The sequence below is a fragment of the Chiloscyllium punctatum genome, chromosome 24, assembly GCF_047496795.1.
Source record: "Chiloscyllium punctatum isolate Juve2018m chromosome 24, sChiPun1.3, whole genome shotgun sequence".
Classification (NCBI taxonomy): domain Eukaryota; kingdom Metazoa; phylum Chordata; class Chondrichthyes; order Orectolobiformes; family Hemiscylliidae; genus Chiloscyllium; species Chiloscyllium punctatum.
The window spans coordinates 13305855-13332320 of record NC_092762.1 but is presented as its reverse complement, the minus strand read 5'-3'; the positions used below and the strand labels follow the sequence as shown (position 1 = coordinate 13332320).

Sequence of the window (26466 nt, the reverse complement as noted above, 5' to 3'; positions counted from 1 at the left end):
GGAATTGTTCACCAAATATTTACTGTGGTTCTTGTTCTCAGGAACAATAAGATACTTCCTCAGGTTTTTCTCCTGAGCAGTAATTAGATGACCAGGAAGACTTTGTGTGACTGTATGCGCCGTGTCTGTGAGCATTTTTTAAAAATTACATTGAGATATTTTACTAATAACGGAAGGGATTAATAATCGTATGTTAAAAGTCTTAACTAATGTCATATTTTCTTTATAAAATTACGAGGATTCCTTTGTGCAACAATGATTTGGAGATGCTGGAGTTGGACCGGGGTGGACAAAGTTCAAAATCACACGACACCAGGTTATAGTCCAACAGGTTTGTTTGGAATCACTAGTTTTCAAGGTGCTGCCTCTGTATCGGGTGATCTGATGCACAGACAGCGCCAGGTAAACCAATGCTTCCATATAAACCTGCTGGACTATAACCAGGTGTTGTGTGATTTTTTTAACTTCGTGAAACAAACTGAAAAACCACATGTGATAAGTGAGATATATGCAAAATCGATTTTCAAAGCATTTCATCTTTACAATCAATTTGACTCGGCCATTGGAAAAATAAGGTAAAAACAATGACTGCAGATGCTGAAAATCAAATACTGGATTAGTGGTGCTGGAAGAGCACAGCAGTTCAGGCAGCATCCAACGAGCAGCGAAATCGACGTTTCGGGAATAAAGGCAGTGAGCCTGAAGCATGGAGAGATAAGCTAGAGGAGGGTGGGGGTGGGGAGAAAGTAGCATAGAGTACAATGTGTGAGTGGGGGAGGAGATGAAGGTGATAGGTCAAAGAGAAGAGGGTGGAGTGGATAGGTGGAAAAGAAGATAGGCAGGTCGGACAAGTCAAGGAGACAGTAAGTGAGCTGGAAGTTTGAATCTAGAATGAGGTGGGGGAAGGGGAAATGAGGAAGCTGTTGAAGTCCACATTGATGCCCTGGGGCTGAAGTGTTCCGAGGCGGAAGATGAGGCGTTCCTCCTCCAGGCGTCTGGTGGTGAGGGAGCGGCGGTGAAGGAGGCCCAGGACCTCCATGTCCTCGGCAGAGTGGGTGGGGGAGTTGAAATGTTGGGCCACGGGGCGGTTTGGTTGATTGGTGCGGGTGTCTCGGAGATGTTCCCTAAAGCGCTCTGCTCGGAGGAAAAATAAACCGAACTCTCAGGCAGTTCATCAATTGAACATTCAGTAGAAATTAAACTTAATAAAAGACATAGCAATAATGGGATGAATTACAACATTGTATTGTATAATAAAGGTAATCTGAAGAACTGAAGGGTGGCATTTGCTTCATTTTACTGAAGAAAAATCGAACTTTTTTTTCATCTTGCTTGGACTAGAAAATAAGGATAAGTACATGTGAGGTGTTCAAATATACAATACTGATGTGCTAAATGCTTATTGAATCTCTTCTGCAGAATTAAGTTCACAGAATAAACAATGTTTGGGCATTCATGATCTGATTGGCATTAAAATCCTGTTGTCCACCATATGCATAATAATTGGATGTAGCAAGGTATTTTGATTTTAAAATCAAATGAATTTCATTTCTTAGATATATTAAATTTTGAAAACTACTAAGTCCTCAAACTTAAAATTTAGAGACAATGCAATGTGATACATCCTTTTATTAATAACCTGCAGATAAAAGATTGCAGATTGTGAGATTATTAGAATGAATCACAGACAGAAGCAGATCCAAAACTGGATTTAAAAACAATGCAAACTCCGCTTAGTTATATTCTAATCACCATTCTAAGCTGCTCTGATGCATCTCTGTTCAAGATGAACTCACACCTCCAACAGTAATTATTGGTGAAATGGCATTAGATATCTCATAATTTATCAGGTTGTGATTACTTTGATTCTCCTAGGAGAGAGACACTAGTAGAGCTCCACAAGTTCCTTTCGTTATCTTCCCACCAAGGAAGGGTGGGATTATAATCGATTGGGATTACTCAAATGCAAACGAACCAGTGTTCATTCCGATAACTGGGCTGGTAATTAATTAGACTGTTTCTGTGTAATCGACTGAGAATGAAATGGCAATTCACAATAATGATGGAACTAATCACATATGCTCTTACTTAAAAATTATGATTATGATAATTGAGAGAAAGATAAATAGACACATCATGCACTTATTGTAAATTCATAAAAAAATACAACTGCTGTATATGTTTAAAGTGTTTTTTTTCTTATAATAGAAAGATCATTAGAACATTTAGCAGTAGGACGCAATCTGAAGAAAATGTTATTCACAGTGACTATTCAGCTGCAGAGAACTTCCCCTCCTTCCACAAACGTATAACTTCCAACGATTCCATATTCACTCTGATTGATAAAGGAAAGAGCAAACAGCTGTAAAATCCTTTTTTCTTGTTTACACAAAATGTCACAAATTTGAAATTTATTTTAGCTTTAAAATATTTAAATCTTACTGTGAACAGAAATACAATAAATCTTGGCGTTGAAGAACAATATAATCAAACCAAATTAAAATACACATTGATATTCACAATAATTGGGGGAGTGAACACTGCAATTTATTTCCACCAGTTGATGTACTGAGCCATAATTCCAACTTCATACTCCATTTGGATAGGCAATGGTTAGATATTAGCAATAACAAAATTATTATTATACTGTCAGTGAACTGAATATTAATGAGAAATCTCACATTGCTATTTGAATGAGCAATGTGTCGAAATAAACAGTAATTATTGGTGAAATGCCATTAGATATCGCATAATTGATCAGGTTGTGATTACGTTTCTTGTAGAAATGAGTAGCATTCAAATATTTCCAATGAGCATTGGGTGGAAAAGCAATGCTTTTTGGTGTAGACCTGAACGGTTTTTTTTAATTGCAGTATCGGCACTAAGAAATAATGGATTAAACTGATGTGCGAATCTCACCTTACTGAATATTTCCAAGCTTTCTAACATGTTTCTAGTTCAATCTTCAGTATAAAAAGGGTAATTTTGGCTCAGCACATCTGTAACTGTAAACATTTCAATACATCACCAAAGTTATTAATCTGACAATTCAGAACAAATATTAAAAAATACCTCTGTAAATGTCATTGACTATATCTTTTGATTATAGTTAAGTTCATTCTCTACTTACTTTATTCGTATTTCTGACACCAGTGATTAATATTGATTAGATTAAATGTCATATGAGTGAGACATTAGTTTTCTCTCAATGATCTGTGCAGCACAGGAATAGGTCATTTGGCCCATAACGTTGTGCTGAACATAATGCAAAAGACACTCACCGCTTCGGCCTACCCTTGGTCCATATCCTTCCAAATTATCTAAATGAACAGTAAAGAGCCTTAACGCATCTGCCTCTCCCACCATCGCTGGAAGTTCATTCCAGACACCTACCCCCACTCCCGTGTAAAAAAACAAATTGCCCCTTGAACTGTCTCCCCTAACCTTAAACGCAAGTCACATAGTTTTGACGTTTCAACTCTGGGAAAAACATTCAGAGTGTCAAACCTATCTATGTATCTCATGATTGCATAGACTTACATAAAGTCTTCCCCCAGCCTCTGCCACTCCACAAAAAGGTAGAATGAGTTTTTCTCGCCTCTCCAAATCCAGACAGCATCCGGGTAACTGCTCTCTGTACCTTCTCCAAAGCCTCCATACCCGTCTTGTAATGTGGCAAACAGATATGAATACAATCGTTTAAGTATGCCTTAACCAAAGTCTTATAACATGACTTTGGTTACAACATGACTTCCTGACTCTTGTAACCAGTTCCGTGACCAATAAAGACAAGCATGCCATTTGCCTTCCTTACCACCCTATCTACTTGCATGGTCATTTTCAGGGAGCCATGGTCTTGAACGCCAAGATCACTTTGAACAACAAAGCTGTTCAGGGTCCTGCCATTATACACTTTTCCTGAGTATGAGATCTCCCAAAGTGAAACACCTCACACTTATATGGATTAAACTTCACCTTGAATTTCTCTGCCCATATCTGCAATTTATCTTTTATCCTGCAGTATTCCTTGACAACCTTCTACATTATCCACAACTCCACTGAACTTTGTAATGCCTGCAAACCTATTAACTCACTCAATTCGATTTTAATCCATGTCACTTATATCCATTTTTATCACAAACAGAAAAGTTTCAGTACAGATCCCTTTGGAAAAAAAGACAGAAAATGAAAGAAATGCAGAATTCTTGAATCAGAACAATGCTGATGAATAATCTCTGAAGGTCTATTTTTGTTTTTAAATTAACCCAATATTTTAATTCTCAGTTTTCTGATCTTAATGAATACCGAGTAAAAAAAAAGCTTTGAAAATATTGAATCATTTTAAGTGTTGAGTTCTAACATTAATTGTTAGTTTATTGTCATTTCAATTACCACACCATAATGTATTTTAATCTTAGTAATGAGCATCAGGCGATTCACATTTCAGTTTAATCCATTATTTCTGATTGCAAGTATCATAATGAAATATTAACTTTCTTTTCAGGTCAACAGACCTGCAATCCACCAATGGTTTCTCATCCAAAATTCATAATAACTATCTCGTTTTCTTTCATTTGAATTCTCATATTAATGGAAGGAATATTAATCAGCCTTATCAATTAAGAAGTGGCTAACTATTTTTCACATAAATATTTCAGTTCTTTCCAACATATTGCACAATTACATTGCAATAAGGGTTTTCTCATCATTCTTAAATTTGCTATCAGCCATTTTAAAACTAATTATTGCAATTAACAAATAGGTAATCATTGTTGAAATCTAATATCTCCAACTTTAGATGAGGAATTACGGCTCAGTACATCAACTGATGCAAAACGTATTGCACTCTACAATCTCTTAATCTTACCAAAAATAGTTTGAAGTGTGGAAGCTTAGTTGGATTGAACTGACTGTGAGCAAAAATGCATTCTGAAGATGGGTCACTGGACCCAAAGCATTAACTCTGATTTCTCTTCACAAATGCTGCCAGATCTGCTGAACTATTTTCCAGCAATTTCTGATGTTGTTTCTGATTTCCAGTAGCCACCGTTTTTTGCATTCTTGTCCTGATTGTTTTTCATTTCAATGCCAACATTTCTGTTTTCTGATTATTACAATAAGAACGAACTGTTTTCATGCTAAGTATCATTTCAATTTCATGTATTTCTTCCGTACGCAAAACAGAATTAACAAATGTTTGTTCTCGCAAGGTTTGTGACGGTTTATACCTCAGGTTGAGGTTTAGGGTGTAGGTTTGCTCGCTGAGCTGTAGGTTTGATATCCAGACGTTTCATTACCTGCCTAGGTAACATCATCAGCGGCAACCTCCAAGTGAAGCGAAGCTGTTGTCTCCTGCTTTCTATTTGTATCTTTCTCCTTGGTGGGATTGCTGGGTTTTGTGGTGATGTCATTTCGTGTTCGTTTTCTGCGGGGTTGACAGATGGCATCTAGATCTCTGTGCTTGTTTATGGCGTTGTGGTTGGTGTGTCAGGCCTCTAGGAATTCTCTGGCATGTCTTTGCTTAGCCTATCCCAGGATAGATGTGTTGTCCCAGTTGAAATGTGTTTTTTTTACACGGATGAAAAAAAAAACACCATTTCGACTGGATCAACACATCTATCCTGGGATAGGCTAAGCAAAGACATGCCAGAGATTTCCTAGAGGCCTGGCACTCCAACCACAACGCCATAAGCACACACATGGATCTAGATGCCATCGATCAACCACGCAGAAAACGAACAGGAAATGAAATCACCACAAACCCCAGGAACCCCATCCAGGAGAAAGATATAAATAGAAAGCAGGAGACAACAGCTTCGCTTCACTTGGAGGTCGCCACTGATGATGTTACCTAGCCAGGTAATGAAACGTCTGGATATCAAACCTAAAAATCAGCGAGCAAACCTACACCCGAAATGTTTGTTCTATTACAGTAAAACTTGAATTCTTAGAAATCACAATTTTGTGAAAATGAGGGAAGTTGTCTTTCGCTGAGTAGTCACATTGAATGACTAATTCTTTATTTCCAATTCATATGCATTACAAAGCAGTTTAATTTTAATTTCTGTATATGAATAATTGTTTCAAACATATCGAATTATTTGACTATCGTGACATTTTTATTTCATTGAGATCAATGTCGCTTCGGTCCATCAGTATTAGAAATTACTAATTATTTTAATTGGTCCATTACACACTGAACTGTCTAATACAATCCTAGTCCAATTATCACAATAAATATCTGAGCAGTTTCCCATTGAGTAACCATAGTAAGTATATGATTATAGTCCTGCCCATCCTGCATGGGAACATTATTGAGCGCTCTGGTAATGTCTGTACTAATACACCAGGAGGCATGGGTTGAATTCCCACCTTCAACAGAGATGTGTCAAAGCACCTCTGTGAGTTGGTTAGAACATATCTAGGTGTCTATTGAATTGCTTTTCAATCCAACATTTCCTCAACTTGTATCCGTTGTTCATTGCTATGACTACAATATCTGCACTTTATTGGCTTTAGGTCACTGATTAAAATATAAAGGGGATTATGCTGCTTCTAAATACCTATCAACTTTGCAGTATTAAAGATTCTACAGTGTAAATAATATTTAAATTGAGAGGGGAAAGATCGAAGAGGGATCTGACGGGCAATTTTATTCGTACAATATGTTTGGCACATATGGGATGAGCTGTGAGAGGAAGGGGCAGCGGCTGGTACAATTACAACATGTAAACGACTTTTGGACAGTTACATGGATAGAAAACATCCAGAGGGGTATGGAACAAACACAGGAAAATGGGACGAGTTTAGTTTAGAAAACCTGGCCAGCATGCCAAGTTGGGCTGAATGGGCTGTTTCTGTGCTGTGCCAATCTACCATTCTACAATTCAAAGTTGACTGTGATTGGTAAAGGAGAGAACGAGCGTGTGTTAATTCTGTTTTGTGTTCAGAAATAAAGTGGAATGAATTTTAATTTTGTCATGTAAAATAGTTCACTCTTATTGTGATTAAAAACACAATGAATATGAACATTGAAGTGAAATATAATTAAATCAATTCAACTATGTTTCCATGGTTAAAGCAGAAATTGATCTTTACAATGATTGTGAGATTGTACACTGCAATATCTTCACAACAGTTCTTGCACTGAGCCATTATTGCACATTTATACCCCTTACTGAACTGAACAATTATTAGAAATTAGAATTTTGAAAATCTATCTACGCACTTAGAAGAAGGAGCAATTTAATTTTCCAATGTGACTGTGCAATGTGTAGACATGAACAAGAATTATTGCAGTGAAATGTAATTGCAGTTCCCTGAATTTCTACGGCTGAGATTAATGCGATCATTCAAATCAGTAAAAGTCAGATACTTTCAAAATATGTTGGATGCAAAATCACTGGTTCCATTGTGGGATAGTTGACCTGAAAACAACAATATTGTTACAGTGGATTAAATTAAACAATACATTAAATTAAAATGTGGATCACGTTAGAAACACAAACAAATTATTCTGCAATTATTATAAGGCTAATGAATTCAAAATAAATGCTGTAATCTGAACAAATAAATCAATTCAATATTTTAAAAACACTTTCCTCTGATGTTGATTAGACGTTCATTATGCTCAGTAAACTGAAAACTGAAATATAGTCGCGAGATTGATGGACTGGGAACAATAAATGAGCCATTCAGTTATTATTGAAAATAATTTATTTTTGATGAAAAATGCAGACAATACAATTCAAAAGTTATTGTGTTTGTTGAACTAAACAAGTGATGTAGGTAACTTCATTTCTCGCAAAAAATACAGTAATGCATTTCATTCAATTCAATTAATTGTAGAAACATGTATTTTTAATTTATGTGATTTTATCCTGATCAATGTTGAAACATTAGTACCTGAATTTGGAAGAAAATTATTGGTAAAGAAAGTGAATATCTGAGTGACCACAAGATACAGTCAATGACATTTGATAGAAAATCAATTTGCATGATTTTGTGATTATTGAACATTAATAAGTAATGTTGTAATAAACATTAAAACAAAATCAACAGTTCCAAAGCAGCTGTTTGTTGTAACAAATTGAACATAAAAACACTTCTGCAGGGCACATGATCTGAAAAAGCAAAAAATCTCTTGACGTGATATTTCAGCTAAAAGATACTTTCCTTTTTTTTTTAAAAAAAAGGGGTACAACTTTCAAGAATTCAAAAGTTATTGTGTTTGTTGACCTGAACAAGAGATGTAGGTAACTTCATTTCTCACAAAAGAAAGTGGAATGGGAACTTTAAAATTTTTTTTAGCAAGAAACACAATGTAGCTTTTAGTGTAATCATTTAAATTAAAATGCATGTTCGTATGGAATTGAAATATAATCAAAGCAAATGAAACAGGATTAAAATAAACATCAACACGAATTTCATTATTGAACTAAAAATCAACTAGCATTGCACTATTACAATAAAAATCAGCATTTGCTATGATTGCAAAACTGTACAGTGCAATGTGTTTACACAAGTCAATGTATGGAAACATGATACTACACTTTGGGATGAATGTACTGGATTGAACTATTATTAAATATTGGATATAAGCAACAATTAGTCTGAAAAACAGTTAATGTCAAACATTAAATTGGTGAGAAATCTGATTTTACTGTGCAACTGTGTAAAGTGTAGACATGAACAGTAATTGTTAGGGTAGAATAGCAATCTGACATGACTTAAGGTTTCATATTAATTCCATGATTACTTTGTGTTTTCACATCAAGAAGAGATAACATATTTACTATGAATGCTTGGTTGTTTCATTGGTTGGTTTGTGGATGTTTTAACCTGGATAGAATGACTACATTTTTCATTGTAAGAAATAACATATTAAACTAAAATGGGAATCTCACGATGCTGGTCACAAAGATTTAACTGAATTACCGTATGGTTAATGGAGTGACAATGAATTTACAATTAATTTTAGTACTCTGGCAAATTAAATGATTCGATATTTTAAAATTATTTTGCTCTAATGTTGATTAGACTTTTTATTGAGATCAGAGACATGAAGATTAAATTGCTTTTTTGGTAGATTGACAAAAAACATATTAGACATTCAGTGATTATTAATTATCATTGTTTTGTCATTCATAATTCTCAGTTATTCAAGAATTTCTTGCTTTACATTTCTTCCCAAAAAGAATAATTTCATGGAATTTTTCATATCATCAATATTTACAAATTTGAGTCAGAGTTGGGAAGAGAATAAATAGATAAGGAATGTGGGTATCACAGCAAAAAATATGCAACAGTATTTGTCGCACAATTATTTTCAAAATTTCTCTGAAAAAATGTATAATCGGTTATGCGCAAATGCTTGCAGCTACAAATACAGTGAGCCAAAATTACACTTTTGCTGTGATGAATAGTCGAGAAACCTATCACAAACATTAGTAATATTCAGGAATTTCTTCATCTCAATAAATGTCAGTATTAGCTTGCTCATCTATTAATGATGAAGGGTGATTATTGGTCAGAGAAAGATGTGTGTAAATTATAAGAAGGTGCCTATTGCATATCTTTGGATGGGGTGTTATGGTGATGTTTGTTGTGGTTATTCATCCTGGGAAAAATAAGATTTTTACAAAGAGATATTCAGTGAACAGTGATTAGGTGACCTTGAAGACCATCGTTTGGTTTTATGTGCAGTGATTAAGAGTAATTTGATTTCAGTAGCATTGGGCTATTTTGCATGATTTGGCAAATGATTAATAATCTTGTGACAAAATTTTGAGGATGATCATGAGCTGTATTCGATCCATCCAGTGGGTTGGTACAAACATCCTTCACTGTTTTCCTTCCCATGAGAGGCGTGCTATGCTCAGGAACTGGCTGGAAGCCAAGATGCCAGAAAATCTGGTTCAACCTCTCGAATACACAACTCTCAGGCTGGTTGTCACTGGATCCCCGGAACTTTTGTGACCTCTTTTCTGGAGCTGAATGATGCTGGCTCTGTTTGATTTCATTTGAGCAGGTTTCTTTTCGATCAGATTTCTGTGGCTGTCGGTGAATTTCAAACATTCAATTTCGGGCCACAGGTCACTTGACCTCAGTCAATAATTAAAATAGAGTTCACTTATTGTGACAGCGATGTGATAATTAACGGTGGCGTTTTAACAAATGAAATGATTAAACATTTTCCAGCAGTTTACACAGACATTAATTAGATATTCATTAAGATATGTAAACTGAGAAGTATAATCTAGTTGCAGGATTACTGAATTGTAAGAAAGATTTAGTTACTGTGTTTTCTAGAAGGAATTGTTTAATCATTCAAATAGGTCAGCTCTTCCTGAATTCTACGTACCTTTATTTGTAGCGAACACTCATCTAGGACTCATTTGATTTGTCTTTTAAACTGTGTTTCAAGATTTCAACGGGACATTGACATTGATCTGAGCTGAGAAGTAGGAGATTGAGTTCAACCTGGAAAAGTGTGAAGAGATTCATTTTAGAATTTTGAATTTGAATGCAGACTATTGAATGAAATGTAGGATTTTTGGCAGTGTGGAGGAACAGAGGGATCTTGGAGTCCATGTCCATAGATCCCTCATAGAGGAGGTTTACCAGGATCCTGCCTGAAGTAGAGGGCACGTCTTCTGATGAAAGGTTGAAGGAGCGAGGGCTTTTCTCATTGGAGCAAAGAAGGATGAGAGGCATCTTGACAGACAGGCTTAGATAGAGTGATGGGAGGCTTAGATCGAGTGAACAACCAGAGACTCTTTTTCCCAGGTGGAAATGACTATCATAAGAGGGCATAATTTCAAGGTGAATGGAGGCATGCTTAGTGGAGATGTCAGAGGTAGGTTCCTATTACAGAGTGATGAGTGTGCGGAATGTACTCCCAGCAGTGGTAGTAGAGTCAGATACAGTAAGTGTATCTAAGTAACTCATGGCTACGTAAATGAATGATAGCAAAATGAAGGGAATATAGGTTAGTTTGATCTTAGAAGAGGATAAAAGGTTAGCACATGGACCAAATGTCCTGTACTGTGTTGGACTGTTCGATGTTCTATGTACTGAACTGAACAGTTATTACATATTAGCAACAAATAGATTTTCAAAGCTCTATTAGCGAACATTAGAATAATGATAAATCTCACCTTGCTATTTGACTGAGCTATGTGTGGACATAAACAGGAATTATTGCAGGGAAAGTATTTAAGGTTTTCAAAATTAATAAATTTGAAGTTACCGAGGTCATTCAAATGGCGGCCTTTGTGGGGAGCCGCAGAAAATGGGGGAGATACTAAATGAGTATTTTGCATCAGTATTTAACGTGGAAAAGGATATGGAAGGGATATAGACTGTCGGGAAATAGATGGTGATATCTTGCACAATGTCCAGATAACAGAGAAGGAAACCCTGGATGTCTTGAAATGGGTAAAGGTGGATAAATCCCCAGGACCTGATCAGGTATACCCGAGAACTCGGCGGGAAACTAGAGAAGTGATTGTTGGGCCTCTTGCTGAGATATTTGTATCATCGATAGTCACAGGTGAGGCGCCGGAAGACTGGACTTTGGCTAACCTGGTGCCAACGTTAGGGCAAGAAGGGCAGTAAGGACAAGCCAGGGAACAATAGACCAGTGAGCCTGACCTCGGTGGTGGGCAAGTTGTTGGAGCAAATCCTGAGAGACCAGACGTACATGTGTTTGGAAAGCCAAGCACTGATTATGGATAGTCATCATGGCTTTGTGCGTGGGAAATCATATCTCACAAACTTGCTTGAGTTTTTTGAGGAAGTAACAAAGAGGTTTGATTTTGGCAGAGCAGTAGATGCGATTTATATGGACTTCAGTAAGGCGTTCTTCCCATAGGAAACTAATTAGTAAGGTTAGATCTCACGGAATATGGGGAGAACTAGCCATTTGGATACAGAACTGGCTCAAAGGTAGAAGACAGAGGGTGGTGGTGGAGGGTTGTTTTTCAGACTGGATGTCTGTGACCAGTGGAGTGCCACAAGGATCGGTGATGGTTCCTCTACATTTTGACATTTATATAAATGACTTGGATGCGAGCATAAGAGGTATAGTTAGTAAGTTTGCAGATGACACCAAAATTGGAGGTGCACTGGAGAGCCAAGAGGGCTACCTCACATTACAACAGGATCTGGACCAGATGGACCAATGGGCTGAGAAGTAGCAGATGGAGTTTAATTCAGTTAAATGCGAGGTGCTGCATTTTGGGAAAACAAATCTTAGCAGGACTTATACACTTAGTGGTAAGGTCCTTGGGAGTGTTGCTGAACAAAGAGACCTTGGAGTGCAGGTTCATAGCTCCTTGAAAGTGAAGTCGCAGGTAGATAGGATAGTGAAGGCGGCGTTTGGTATGCTTTCCTTTATTGGTCAGAGTATTGAGTACAGAAGTCAGAAGGTCATGTTTTGGGCTGTACAGGACAGTGGGTAGGCCACTGTTGGAATATTTCGTGCAATTCTGGCCTCCTACCTACCGGTAAGAAGTTGTGAAACTTGAAAGGGTTCAGAAAAGACTTACAAGGATGTTGCCAGGGTTGGAGGATTTGAACTACAGGGAAAGGCTGAACAGTCTGGGGCTGTTTTCCCTGGAGCATTGGAGGCTGAGGCGTGACCATATAGAGATTTACAAAATTTTGAGGGGCATGGATAGGGTAAGTAGGCAAAGTCTTTTCTCTGGGGTCGGGGAGTCTAGAACTAAAGATGGTAGGTTTAGGTTGAGATGGGAAGATATAAAAGAGACCTACAGGGCAACTTTTTCACACAGAGGGTCGTAAGTGTATAGAATGAGCTGCCAGAGGAAGTGGTGAAGGCTGGTACAATTGCAACATTTAAGAGGCATTTGGATTGGTATATGAATAGGAAGCGTTTGGAGGGATATAGTGGGATTAGATTGTGTTGGGAAATGTGGTCGGCATGGATGGGTTGGAGTGAAGGGTCTGTTTCCATGTTGTATGCCTCTATGACTCGATGACTCTTAATGAGAAAAAAGTCAGATTTTTACAACGAGTGTTGTATCAGAAATCATTGATTCTTTTATATGTGTGATGATCTGAAAGAAAATGGATTTTTATATTACTGTATTAGTACAAGGGAACACTAGATTATTTTCAAATATGAAATTCACTGTAATTGTTAGCCAGAATAAGTTAAAGCTTTGTGAAATTATTGTAATGCTGATGACTTAATAATTGTTGTTAGAATTCTGAAAAAAGAAAATGTTATACTATTTGTCCTAAGAGTCAATAAATTAAATTGATATATGAACCACAATATACCTGTTAGCAAAACTAATTTAAATTATTATGCAATTATTGTCAAGGCAATGACTTGATAATTAGTGCTAGTATCTAAACAAATAAATTGATTCAATATTTTGAAAGCATTTTGCTCTGAAATTGATTGGATATTTATTAAGATCGGAAAACGGAGGGAATAAAATGCAATAGCTCGCTTGATTGGATTGAAGAAGAAAATGAGACAGTCCATGTCAGTGTCGGTTACCACAGCACAGTCCTTTTGGAGACAGGTCCCACCTGCAGATAGAGCTGAGCGATGCAGCAACCAACAGATCAGACCTAAACTCTACATTCATTCCACATCCAGTCGAGAATGGTGGTGGAGAATTGAACAACTCACCGGAAAAGGAGGTTCTACAAATATTCCCATCATCAATGATGGAAGAGCTGAACACATCAGTGCAAAAGATAAGGCTGAAGCTTTCTGGGAGCTAAATATCCAAGAATGCACATCCAAATGAAAAGGCAGGCAGGTGGGCAGAGAGGCTGGGGTTAGTGAACAGTAAGAAATGGAATTAAGTCAAGAGCAATAAATGACATTGGCTCAGATGATGTAGAATCTGTGTGGGTGGGGATGAGGAACCGCAAAGGTTAAAAAAAAAACATAATGGGAGTTATCTGTAGAGCTCCAAACAATAGTCAGGATTTGGGCATAAGTTACATGAGGAGATAGGAAAAGCATGTAAGGAAGGTAAGGTTACAGTGATCGGGGGGATTTCAATATGCAGGGGGACTGGGAAAATCAGGATGATAGTGGATTGCAAGAAAATGAATTTGTGGAATCTCTGCAACATGGCTTTTTGAAGAAGGTTGCAGTGGAGCCCACTAGGGAACAGGCAATTCTGGATTTAGTGTTGTGCAATGAGGCAGACTTGATAAGGGAGGTTAACGTGAATGAACACTGAGGAGGCAGGGACCATAATATGATAGAATTTACGCGGCAGTTTGAGAGGGAGAAGATGGAATCAGATGTAACTGTATTCCAGCTGAATAAAGGCAGCTACAGAGACATGAGGGAGAAGCTGGAGTGAATTGACTGAGAGAGGAGTCAAGCAGGAAAGAGAGTGGAACAGTGATGGCTAGGGATTCTGGGAGTGTCCGGGTGACACAGTAAAAATTCATCCCGAGGAAAAAGCAGCATGGATCAGGGAGGGTGAGGCAACCATGGCTGACTCGGGAAGTCAGGGAAAGCATACAAGCAACATATCACATGGCAAAGGGCAGTGGGATGTCAGTGAAATGGGAAGCCAAAAAAGAACAATGGAGAACAATGAAGAAAAAACATAAGGAGAAAGAAGATTAAGCATGAGAGAAAGCGAGTGTGTAATATTAAAAACATGATTGCCGGAGTTTCTTTAGTTACATAAAGTTCAAAAGAGAGGCGAAAATGGACATGTGCTGCTGGAAATTGAGGCTGGAAGAATAGTAATGGGGAACAAAGAAATGGATAAGGAACTGAATAAGTACTTTGCATCAGTCTCCATGGTGGAAGACACAAATAATATCCCAAAATTTCAGGGACAGTCGGGGTGGCGGGGGTGGGGGTGGGGCGGGTGGCGGTGGAACAGAGATGAGTGTGGAATATAAATCACGAACAGATCAGGCTTGGTCTTATTGAATGGTGGAGCAGGCTCAAGGGGCATAATGGTCACCTTCTGCTTCTTTCTCACATGATCCCAGACTGAGAGCTTTGTTTAAAATTCATTCACTGGATGTAGGCGCCACTGGCTAGGGCAACATTTATTACCCAGAGAGCAGTTAAGAGTTAACAATATTGCTGTGGGTCAGGAGTCACATGCAGGCCAGACCAGGTAAGGATGGCAGATTCCTTCCCTAAAGGACATCAGTGACACAGATGGGTTTTTCCTGACAATCAATAATAGTTTCATGGTCATCAACAGACCCATAATTTTAGATGATTATTAAATTCAAGGTCCACATTTGCTGTAATGCGATTTGAATCAGGGTCCCCAGAATATTCGCTGGGTCTCTGGATTAACAGTTCAGCAATGATAACACGAGGCTGTTACCGAGCTACAAAGGGACAGTTTTACGGGTGGAAACCAAATCCTTGATCAAACTGGATTAAATAAAGGAGTGCTGATAGAATGGAGGAGAGTTGAAGGGATTGGGGGAAGAGAATTACCAAGTTTAGGTTCAAAGCAGCTGAAACTAAAGCCACCAACAGGGAGGAGATGAAAACAAGAAACTCTCATGCAGCTGGAATTGGATAAGTGCAGCTACCTCAGGGAGGTGTGGAACTACACTGGGAGGACAGGGTGAAGGCATGGGTAGGTTTAAAAGCAGTGAACCAAATTTTGAAATCATATTTCTGAACATAATGTCGATGAGGTTAAAATGGAGGGAGATGTCTTACGTGACTTGCTTTAAGGACACAGACAGTAGAATCTGAGGTGATCATGAGGATGTGGAGGTGAAGGTGGGAGACAAGCTGGGACTGTGTTGGAGTAGTCACTGTGAGAGGGAACAAATGCTGGATGCAGGGTTTCAGCAGCTGATGGACTGACACTGAGGTGAGCCATCAGAAACTGAGCAAGTGACCACCATCGAATAGGACAGAGAAACTGATCCATCAGCCTGAAACTGACTGACCACGTGGCTGTCAGTGACTCCAACACAAGTGAATGGAAACATTGCTCAGAGCCTGTTTCTGTAACATTCAACACAACCAGGAAATGGAAAGTGAATAATTAGCTGAAAACAAGGCGACTGCTCTGTTAGAGTCAAAATCATTCAATGTTCAGTTATTGAATATTACTGACTCTCAGAATATTCTAACCTGCAGAATCACAGTAAAAGGGGAAAGTAAACAACATTCTTGGCAAAGACAGAATGAACCAACTACTTGTATAAAACTAGCTCAAAACAAAGGTGCTGAATCCTCCACAAACTGACAAACACAGGTATATGACAAACACACCATCAGTTTGTAGATAGACAATGAAATTCTTCAGAAAAACACTTCCCTGCTTATGGTGTGTGGTAGAAATCATTCTCAGTGAGAACTGCCACTTATTTCCTTTGAAAAGAGTCTCTGTTTCCCTTCAGAAAAGCAGGTGTGTCGCGCACTTACAGACTGACTTACGGACAAAGGAAACCTGATCTGAGACTCGCAGGTTAATTAAGCTATTAGTGACAGTCCATTGCACACAACAAGAGCTTACACCACAACAGATTCTAGGGAAAACAACAATGAAATGAAAAAGGTGAATTAGTCTTAATAATCATGCAGCCTCTCTCGATTAAATAATTCTAGTCAACTTCCAAACATTTTAAAACTATTAATACCAATGCATACATATTTATTTCCTTTCCTAAGTTTCCTCCAAAAAATATATCTGACTATTCTCTTCAAAATATATTTTAAATGGTCAATTCATAATCACAATTCATTTCCAATTATTCTTAGAGCAAAACAACTTGCAAACTAAAATAGTTTTCATGTCAATAATGACACTGGAAACTTTGTTATGTAGTTTAACCATATTTCCAAATATTGTTTTGGTTCATTATTGCAGTGAAGCTAAAATTAAAGTCTATTTATTTTCTCTGATATCCTTCCATTACTTTATTCCCTAATAACAATGCCCACGGTGTAATGGGTGACAAGCATTAAAATAAAATTGAATTTTCAATGCAAGAACTGGTACAAATAATCACATATTATTCAGTTCATTCATTGTCGTTGATTATCAGAGTTATATTCATTGTATGATCATGTTAAATTCACTTAAATAATCACAGTACAATTCTCACCTCTATAGATATGTCAAAGTGAATGTCAAATTATTAATATTCCAAGTCAAACCAAATTTACATTTTGCTCTGTTTTATTCCAGGAATGACAGGATGTGTTACATTATTATGGGAAACAGGAACAAGTGAAGGTGGTGGCTCTCAGACGTGAGGCCTTAAAGCCAAAGGGCCAGGTGGTAGTTACAGTGGGGGAGGTACCTAGTGCCCCGCTCTCCTCAGAAGGCAGTGAGGATGGTGACACTGACTGGAACGGGTTAGATGGTGAAGCAGCCACGTATGGACAGAGGGACGACAATGGGTGGGATGACCCACCGCCCTATAAGACCCAGAAGGCCCTGTCTATGGCTCCACTGTGCATCAAAGCTCAAACTTGGACAGACAGTAGGGAGCAACAAGGGGAACTGACAGAAACGAAACCTGAACCGTTTATCCAGCTGAACGACAGATGTTGGTGAATGAACACCCAGCCTGACAGAGAATTGGTAATAATGGGCCTTATTGGGACAATATGGATGAATAAGTAGAGGTACACAGTCTCACCGAAAATGATGTACGGACCCTCCCTCGGCCCAAGATGCCCTGACGTGTACAGCAGAATCTGTCCCTGCAATAAGAGGGTGAGGGTGAGAGTCGGTTCCCCCAATGCACAGCCGATCAGTGGCTCCAGGCATTTACAGATATTACAGGGACACACTGGGGAGGGGACAGGCTGAATGGGCTAAAATAACTTTGGTGACTCAGAGACAAAAGGGTGATATCGAGGATCATACAGAGAGGAAGCCTGATGTATGTAAGGACCACGGGGGATGATGAAATCGGTTTGATGTATTTAAAAGATGACATGGGACCCTATTTAACTGTAATTATAAACATGGGACTCTCAGTGGGAGATAATTCTAACCACATTCTGAATTGGGCCATGAGAGCTGAGGCAAACGGAGAAACACAGGGGAATAGCTGCAGTACAGGGAGGGTAATCAGACCCACAATGTTACAAGGGAAGCAGGAAAGGGTACATAGACAAGGAATGTAGGCAGAGAGAGGGAGATAGGTGTTCATATTGTGAGTGGCCTGTGTTCACGTAGGTATATGCATAGCCCATGAATATTCATTGATGCGCTGTTAAGGGGCCAACACTTTCATGATTCTAACACCGGAGCACCTTTGCCTTTTATGCCTCACCCTACAACTCAAATCCTCCAACCCGAACAACATCCTTGTAAGTCTTTTTTGAAACCTTTCAAGTTTCACAGCACCCTTCTGATAGGAGGCAGGCCGGAATTGCACACAATATTCCAAAAGTGGCCTAACGAATGTCCTGTACAGCAACATGACCTCCCACATCCTATATTCAATGCTCAAACCAATAAAGGAAAATATACTGAACACCTTCTTCATCATCCTATCTGCCTGCAACTTGACTTGAAAGGACTATGATCCTGCAGTCCAAGCTCTCTTTGTTGCGCAAACGTCTTCAGGGCCTTGCCATTCAGTGTACAAGTCCTGCCCTGATTTGCTTTTCCAAAATGCAGCACATCACATTTACCTAAATTAAACCCCATCTGATCAATATCTTATTGTAATCTGAGGTAACCTTCTTCATTATCCACACCCCTCCAATTTTGTATGACCTGTAAACTCATTTACGATACCAAATTATTTAAATGAATGACGAAAAAAATCCAGAAATAAACATCCATTTCTCTGAGATTGAATGAGCTCTGTCTGTGTAAATCCTGCCCAATGACTCTGTACCAGAGAAAGGCTGCACATGCGCCTGGCTGCACCTTGCCCCCTACAAAACTGGTGGCTCCACATGTGTACAGAGAATTCTTGCCCCGAATAAAGATGGCGGCGCGCACTCATGCCTGCAGCCACACTGAGGCAATTCCCCGTTTACTGTAAACACGAGACTGGGACGTTCAAATTTGTGTTTTCCGACGTGCACATTTTGTTTGTAAAATCTCACCGCTCATACAGAATTGCTCTCACCTCCTGCTGTTCCACAGACAGCCTTGATGATTTTTGTGGGTACCTATTATCTGCCTGGTTACTCGTTTGTCCTTAGTGTATTTGTACAATCACTCTGGATTCTCCTTAAGCCTATTTCCTAAAGCTATCTCATGTCCCCTTTTTGCCCTCCTGCTTTACCTCGAGTATACTCCTACTGCCCCTATTCTCCTCTATGGATTCACACAAACACAGCTCTCTGTACCTGCCATATGCCTCCTTCATTTTCTTGACCAGGCCCACAATATCTTTCGTCAGGCAGCATTCTTTACACCTACCAGCCTTGGCCTTAACAGGAACATACTGTCTGTGTACTCTCATTGTCGCAGGCCTATGGAGGCAATGGCAGATGAGGATACAGAAGCAATCATTCTCAGTAAAGAGGAAATGTTGGGAAAGATAACAGCCTAAAGGTAGATGGGTATCCAGGCTCTGATGGAATGCATCCCAGGGACTAAAGGAGATGGTGGGGGAGGGGGGGGGGGAGTAACAAATAGACCTCGTGATAATTTAATACCATTTGTTGGATTCTGGGATGGTTTTGACAGACTGGAAGCTGCAAATGTGGTGTTACTATTTTTCAAAAAGGACCCGTTAGCTTAACCTCTGTAGTGGGGAAAATGCTTGAATCTCTCAAGGAAGTAGTGGTGAGATATCTGGGTAGAAATTGTCTCATTGAGCAGACACAGCATGGATTCATGAAAGGCAGGTCACGTTTAACGCATTTAATGGAATTATTTGAGGATACGACGAGTACGTTGGACAAGGTGGACTCTGTGGATGTGGTGTACATGGATTTCCAGAAGGTATCCGATACGTTGCCAACAAAAGGCTGCTGAATAAGGTAAAAATGCATGGCATTCTGGGTAATGTATTATCATTGATACTGGATCGGTTAACCAACAAAAAATAAAGAATGGGAATAAACGGGTGTTTGGATTAATGTTGGCACGACAACTGTTTGCAATTTACACAAATGTTTTGGAGTTGAGGACCAAGTGTACGGTGTCAGAGTTCATATTTGATACAAAGATGAGGTAGAGCAATGTCTGCAGAGGCCTCTGTCAGTCTGCACAGGTTAAGTGAGTGGGTAAGGGTCTGGCAGATGGAGTTCAGTGTTGGGATATGTGAGGTCATCCATTTTGGTCGGACTAACAGCAAACTGATGATGAAATGGTGAAAACGTGCAGCATGCTGCTGTGCAGAGGGAGCTGGGTGTCCTTGTGCATGAATCACAGGAAGTTGGTTTGCAGGTGCAGCAGGTAATTATGGCAGTGAAGGGAATATTGTCCTTCATTGCTAGAGGGATGGTTATGCTGCAGCTGTACAGGGTGCTGGAGAGACCACACCTGGAGTACTGTGTACAGGTTTGGTCCCCTTGCATTAGCAAGGATGTAGTGGCACTGGAGGGAGTACAGAGGAGGTTCACTAATTTGAGTTGGGAGTTGAGGGTTGGTGTATGTGGAGAGATTGAGAAAACTGGTTCTATAATCATTGTAATTTAGAAGAATGGGAGGTTGGAGAGGAAACAATAAAATTATGAAGGGAGTAGATAAGACAGAAGCAGGGAGGCTATTTCCACTGCGGGCGGGTCAAACTACAGAGCATTACCTCAAAATAAGGGGGAGCAGATTTAGGACTGAGTTCAGGAGGAGCTTCTTCAGCTAAAGGGTTGTGCATCTGTGGAATTCCCTGCCGAGTGCATCATTTGACGTTATCAACTTGAATGCCTTTAAGGCAAAATGTAGATTTGTGAACAGGAAAGGAATTAAGGGTTATGGTGAGAGAGCAGGAATGTGGAGCTGAGGCCATGAAAAGATCAGCTCTGATCTTATTGAATGGTAGAGCAGGCTTAAGGGGCCAGATGAAAGTTCTTGCCTTGTGCCATCAAAATTGGCCTTTGTCCAATTCAGAACCTTAACGTTTAGATCTGGTATATTATTTTCTGTAACTATTTTAAAACTAGTCGAATCATCAGAGACTCCCAACAGTGTGGAAGCAGGTCATTCAGCCCATCACATTGATATTGACCTGGAGAGCCTCCTAACCTTCCCCTGTAACATTGCATTTCCCAGGGCCAGCCAACCTACACATCTCTGAACACTATGGACAATTCAGCCTGGATAATCCACCAAACCTGTACATCCCTGAACACTGTGGGCAATTCAACCTGGACAATCCACCCAACCTGGACATCCCTGAACACTGTGGGCAATTCAGCCCGGACAATCCACCCAACCTGCACATCTTTGGACTGTGGGAGGAAAACCAGAGCACCCGGACGAAATCCTTGCAGAAAATCCCAATAAGGTGATTATCCCTTTCTTATTTCCCAGTTCCACCTAAATAACTTCACTGGGCGTACTCCCAGGAATATCTTCCCTAAGCAAAAACATAATGCTATCCCGAATCAAAAATGCCACTCCCTCTCTTGTCCCCTTTCTATTCTCCCTATAGCATCTATACCCTGGAACATTAAGCTGCCAGTCCTATCCATCCCTGAGTGGTGCCTCTGTAATTGCTATAATATCCCAGTGCCATGTTCAAAACCATACCCTGAGCTCATCTGCCTTCCCTGTCAGGACTCTTGCATTGAAGTAAATGCAGTGCAACTGCTCAGTCTGACTTCATTCAGCCCATGATATTAATACTGACCCTTGCCTGCCTTGACTATTTGACTTCTGAGCTGTACCAGCCTCAGACATACCACTTTTCTCAGTATCTTCTTGGGTTTACACCCACTCCCTCACTGGTTTAATGCCTCCCGAGTATCACCAGCAAGTCTCCCTGCCTAGATATTAGACACCTTCCAATTCAGGTACAAACCATTCTTCTTATGCAGGTCAACTCTACTCCAGAGGCGATCACAACGATCCAAAACACGTGAATCCTTTTCCCCTGCACCAGCTCCTTAGCCACTCATTGAGCACCTCCTCCTCCTCCTCTGTAATATGGACATTTTTCAAGATGTCACCATTTATTTCCCCACATTCTATATCTCCCATGTACTTTTTCACAGTAAACACTAATGCATAATACTTGTTTCCTATCTCGCCCATCGCCTGCAGCTCCACTCAATGGCTGCCTTGCTGATCTTTGAGGGTCTCTATTTTCTCCCTAGTTGGCCTTTTGTTCCTCATGTATTTACAAAAGCCCGTTGGATTATCCTTAACCCTATTCGCCAAAGCTATCTCACGTCCCCTTTTTTGCCTCCTGATTCCCCTCTTAATTATACTCCTACTGCCTTTATACTCAAAAATTTTTTGGATTGGAATAAATGCAAAATATAACATCCTGACAAAATAAACGAGGGTAGGACTTACACTCAATAAAAGTAGGGTCTTGAGTAGTGATATGGGAACAAAGCGACCGAGGGCTTCAGGTCTTTGAAGTGTGTGTTACATGCAGACAGGCTGGTGAAGAAGGTGCTTAGCAAACTTACCTTCATTGTTCAGACCTCTGAGTCCAGGAGTTGGGACGTTATGTTGAGCATGTACAGGACATTGGGGAGGCCTCTTCTGGAATACTCTGTCCAGTTCTGGTTGTGCTGTTATAGGAAGGATATTATTAAAGTGGAGCAGGTTCAGAAGAGATTTACCAGCATGTTTCCATGAATGGAGGGATTGTGTTCGAAGGAGAGGCTGGATAGCCGGGGGGGGGGGGGGAATTCAAAACTCAGGTGCATTCATTTTGAGAAGAAATTAGAAAGATTTGGGAAAAGACATTAGGGTTTTAAAAAAAAATTATACGTGTGAAATGAACTTCCAGAGGAAGTGGTAGCTGTGAATACAATCACAATATTTAAAAGACTTTCACATAAGTACATAAATAGGAAATATTTGGATGGATGAGGACTAAGCGGAGGCAGGTACAATTAGTTCAGTTTGGAATTATGGTTGGCATGGACTGGTTGGACCACAGGGCCTGTTTCCTTGCTGGATAACATTATGACTCTAATCCTCACTAACTCTAAATTCCTCCATCCTCAACTCTCCCGATCACTGTCACTTCATCCAGCCTCACAACTCTTCCTTATTTATATAATTCCTCACCAGCCACAGAACGCTCCCTATCTCATGTCCTCCAGTTTCTCAGATCTCTGCGATATGTGCCTTTCTTTAGTTCCAGCCTTGAGGATGCCCTCATTCACTCCGATTGGTTGGAGGACAAACTGGTACAACCTGGTCCTCCAGTACTGCTCTCTGTCCCCTATTGACCTGCGCTGACATCAATCATTCGGGGCCCATTGTGAGGTGAGTGGTGGGATCCTCCCTCTCTCTGCCCTGGGATGAGCTTCAATATTCACAGTCAATGGGGCAGTATCACAGAGCACAGGGGCTGGGGCTATTCAGCCCATTTGGGATGTACCCTCTCCCTCTGGAGATGCTGCAAATCTGTCCCAATTCTCTTCCCATTTGCCCATAGACCCCCAAATCTTCCCTTAAAAAGTAAAATTCCAAATCTGTTTATGAATAACTGCTGAGTCTGTGTCCAGCTGCCATTCAGACTGTTCCAGATACTCAGAACTTACTGAATAAAAAAAGTTCACATATTCACATTATTTGCCAATTACCTGAAAATAGTTACTAAAATTGTGACATTGTTAACAATTCCCCTCTCTCTGCAGATTAGATATCCTAGAAACAAATTTGCACATGGTCAAAATCATTGCTTAACCTTCTCAGCTCAAAGGACAATTATCTGTGCTTCTGCTAGCTCTCCACAAAAGAGGAACACATCTTATTTTCATTTATTAGTGTCATAGAGATGTACAGCACAGAAACAGACCTTTGGTCCAATTGGTCCATGACAACGAGGAATCCTCAACAAATGGAGCCCCATTTGCCAGCTATTGGTCCGTATTATTGGAAACTCTTCCTATTCATGTACCCAATCGGATGCCTTTCAAATGTTGTAATTGTATCAGCCTCCACTACTTCATCTGGCAGCTCATTCCACACATACATCACACACAGCTTGAAAACTTTGCCCCTTGGATCCGTTTTTAATCTTTGCCCTCTCAACGTAAACCAATGTGATCTTGTTTTGAACCCACCTAACTGGGGGGAAAAGACCCTGGCTGTTCACCTTATCCATGCCCTTCATGATTTTATAAATCTCCATGAAGTCACCTCTCAGTCTTTGACTCTCCAGGGAAATTAACCCTGGCCTATTCAGCCTCTCCCTGTAGCCCAAATCCTCCAACCCTAGCAAAGTCTTTGTAAATCTTGTCTGAACACTTTCAAGATTCACAACATCCTTTCCAGAACAGGGAATTTCGAACTTAAAACATAATTCCTGAAATGGCTTAATCAATGTCCTGTTCAACCACAATTTGACGTCCCAGCTTCTGTACTCAATGCATTGACCAATAAATATAAGCATACCAAAGACCACCTTCACTAGTCTGCCTACCTGCGACTCTACTTTCAAGGAACAATGAACTTGCATTCCATGGTCTCTATGTTCAGCAACATTCCCACGGACTTTACCATTAAGTGTACAAGTCCTGCTCTGATTTGTCTTTCCAAAATCCAACAGCTTACATTTGTCTAAATTGAACCCAGTCTGCCATTCCTTGCTCCAATGTCCCATCTGGTCAAGATACTGTTGCATTCTGAACTAACCTTCTTCATTGTCCACTACACCTCCAATTTTGGTGTCTTCTGTAAACCCACTGACCATATCTCATATATTCACATCCAAGTCATTTATTTAAAGACCCAATATCCATTCCAGCAGGACAATGCTGCTCACAGGCCTCCAGTCCACAAAGCAACCCTCCATCACCACCCTCTGCCTCCTACCTTCAAGCCAGTTTTGTATCCAAATGGCTAGTTCTCCCAACATTTCATGTTATCTAACCTTGCTAACCAGTCTGCTTTGTGGAACATGGTTCAGTGTCAATATAGACAACGTCCAGAGTCTGCCTTCATCAATCACCTTTGTCACATCTTCAAAATAACTCAATCAAGTTAGAGAGAGGAAGAATTTCCCACACACTAAGCCATGTTAACTAGCCCTAATCAATCCTCGTCTTTCCAAATACATGTAAATCCTGTCCCTCAGAATCCCTTCCAACAACTTACCTACCACTGACATTAGGTTGACTGTTCTCTTGTTCCCTGGCCTTTCCTTACCACCTTTTTTAAATAATGGCACCCATCTTCCAGCACCTCACCTGTCACAAACAATGATATAAATACCTCAGGGAGGGGCACTGCCAAAACCTTCCTAGCTTTCCACAAATTTCTGGGATACACCTGATCAGGTCCCAGGGATTTATCCACCTTGCTACTGTTTAAGACATCCAGTACTTCCTCCTCTGTAACATAGACACTTTTCAAGTTATCACTACTTATTTCTCCAAACTCTGTAGAATAGAAGAGCATAGTATTTCTCCCACATCCTGTTGTTCCATAGATGGCCTTGTTGATCTTTAAGGGGTCCTATTGTCTGTCTGGTTATTATTTTATGCTTAAAGTATTTGTAGAATCTCTTTGGATTCTCCTTAAACTATGTCCTAGAGATATTTCAAGTCCCCTTTTTGCTCTCCTGATTACCCTCGAGTATATTCCTGTAAAAACGTGATCTTGTACTCCCAATACCTCTGCCTCTGCCATACCTGCTCCCAGAAGAAGCAATTCCACTCCAGGACATCCCAGAAAGGTTTCCTCTTTCAAGGACCGCGTTTCTCACCCACTTGATCAACAATGCACTCCAACGCATATCCTCCACTTCCTATACCTCTGCCTTCCCCCCACACCTCCAACCACAATAAGAATATAATCCCCCGGTCCTCACCTGCCACCCACTAATCTCCATTAACCTCTGCTATGTCTGCTACCTACAGTCAGACCCCACCACCAGGGATATATCTCCCTCCCCAGCCCTTTCTATCTTCTGCAGAGACCATGGGATCTTTGGTGCTGATGTGCTGCCCCACGGATACTTCAGTCTCTCACCCTGCCAAATGGCCGAGTGAGATTATCATTAGATGGATAATCCAGACACCCAGATAACGTTCTGAGGCCCAGGGTTTGGATCCGGTCACGGCAGACAGTGGAATGTGAGTTCAATAAAAATTTGGAATTAAGAATCTATTAAAGACCACGAATCCATTGTTGATTATTGCGAAAAAAACCCTCATCAGATTCGCTAACATCCTTCAGGGAAGGAATCTGCCATCCTTACCTGGTCTGGCCTACATGTGACTCCAGACCCACAGCAATGTAGTTGACTCTTTACTGCCCTTTGAGCCCAGCCAGTGACACCCTCATCCTGTGAATGAATAACAAAGAAGGTCAAGTCTTGTACACAACCATACTATTCTTACAGATAAGTGATCTC

At 40.0% G+C, this 26466-nt stretch overlaps 1 long non-coding RNA gene across 4 annotated transcripts in view; it reads right to left on the bottom strand.

Moving 5' to 3' along the window:
* Nucleotides 1-7584: 7584 nt before the first annotated feature.
* LOC140494445 (uncharacterized) overlaps nucleotides 7585-26466 on the bottom strand; it is a 34557-nt gene continuing 15675 nt past the window's right edge. For 2 of the 4 annotated variants that reach the window (XR_011963971.1, XR_011963972.1), the window contains exons 4-7: nucleotides 26311-26397; nucleotides 22559-22663; nucleotides 10364-10482; nucleotides 7588-10056 (exon numbers count right to left, since the gene is read on the bottom strand). This is a non-coding gene — a long non-coding RNA (uncharacterized lncRNA). Of the gene's footprint in view, nucleotides 10057-10363; nucleotides 10483-17646; nucleotides 22061-22558; nucleotides 22664-26310; nucleotides 26398-26466 lie in introns of all 4 variants that reach the window. The other 2 variants (XR_011963973.1, XR_011963974.1) reach the window with 2 other exon arrangements.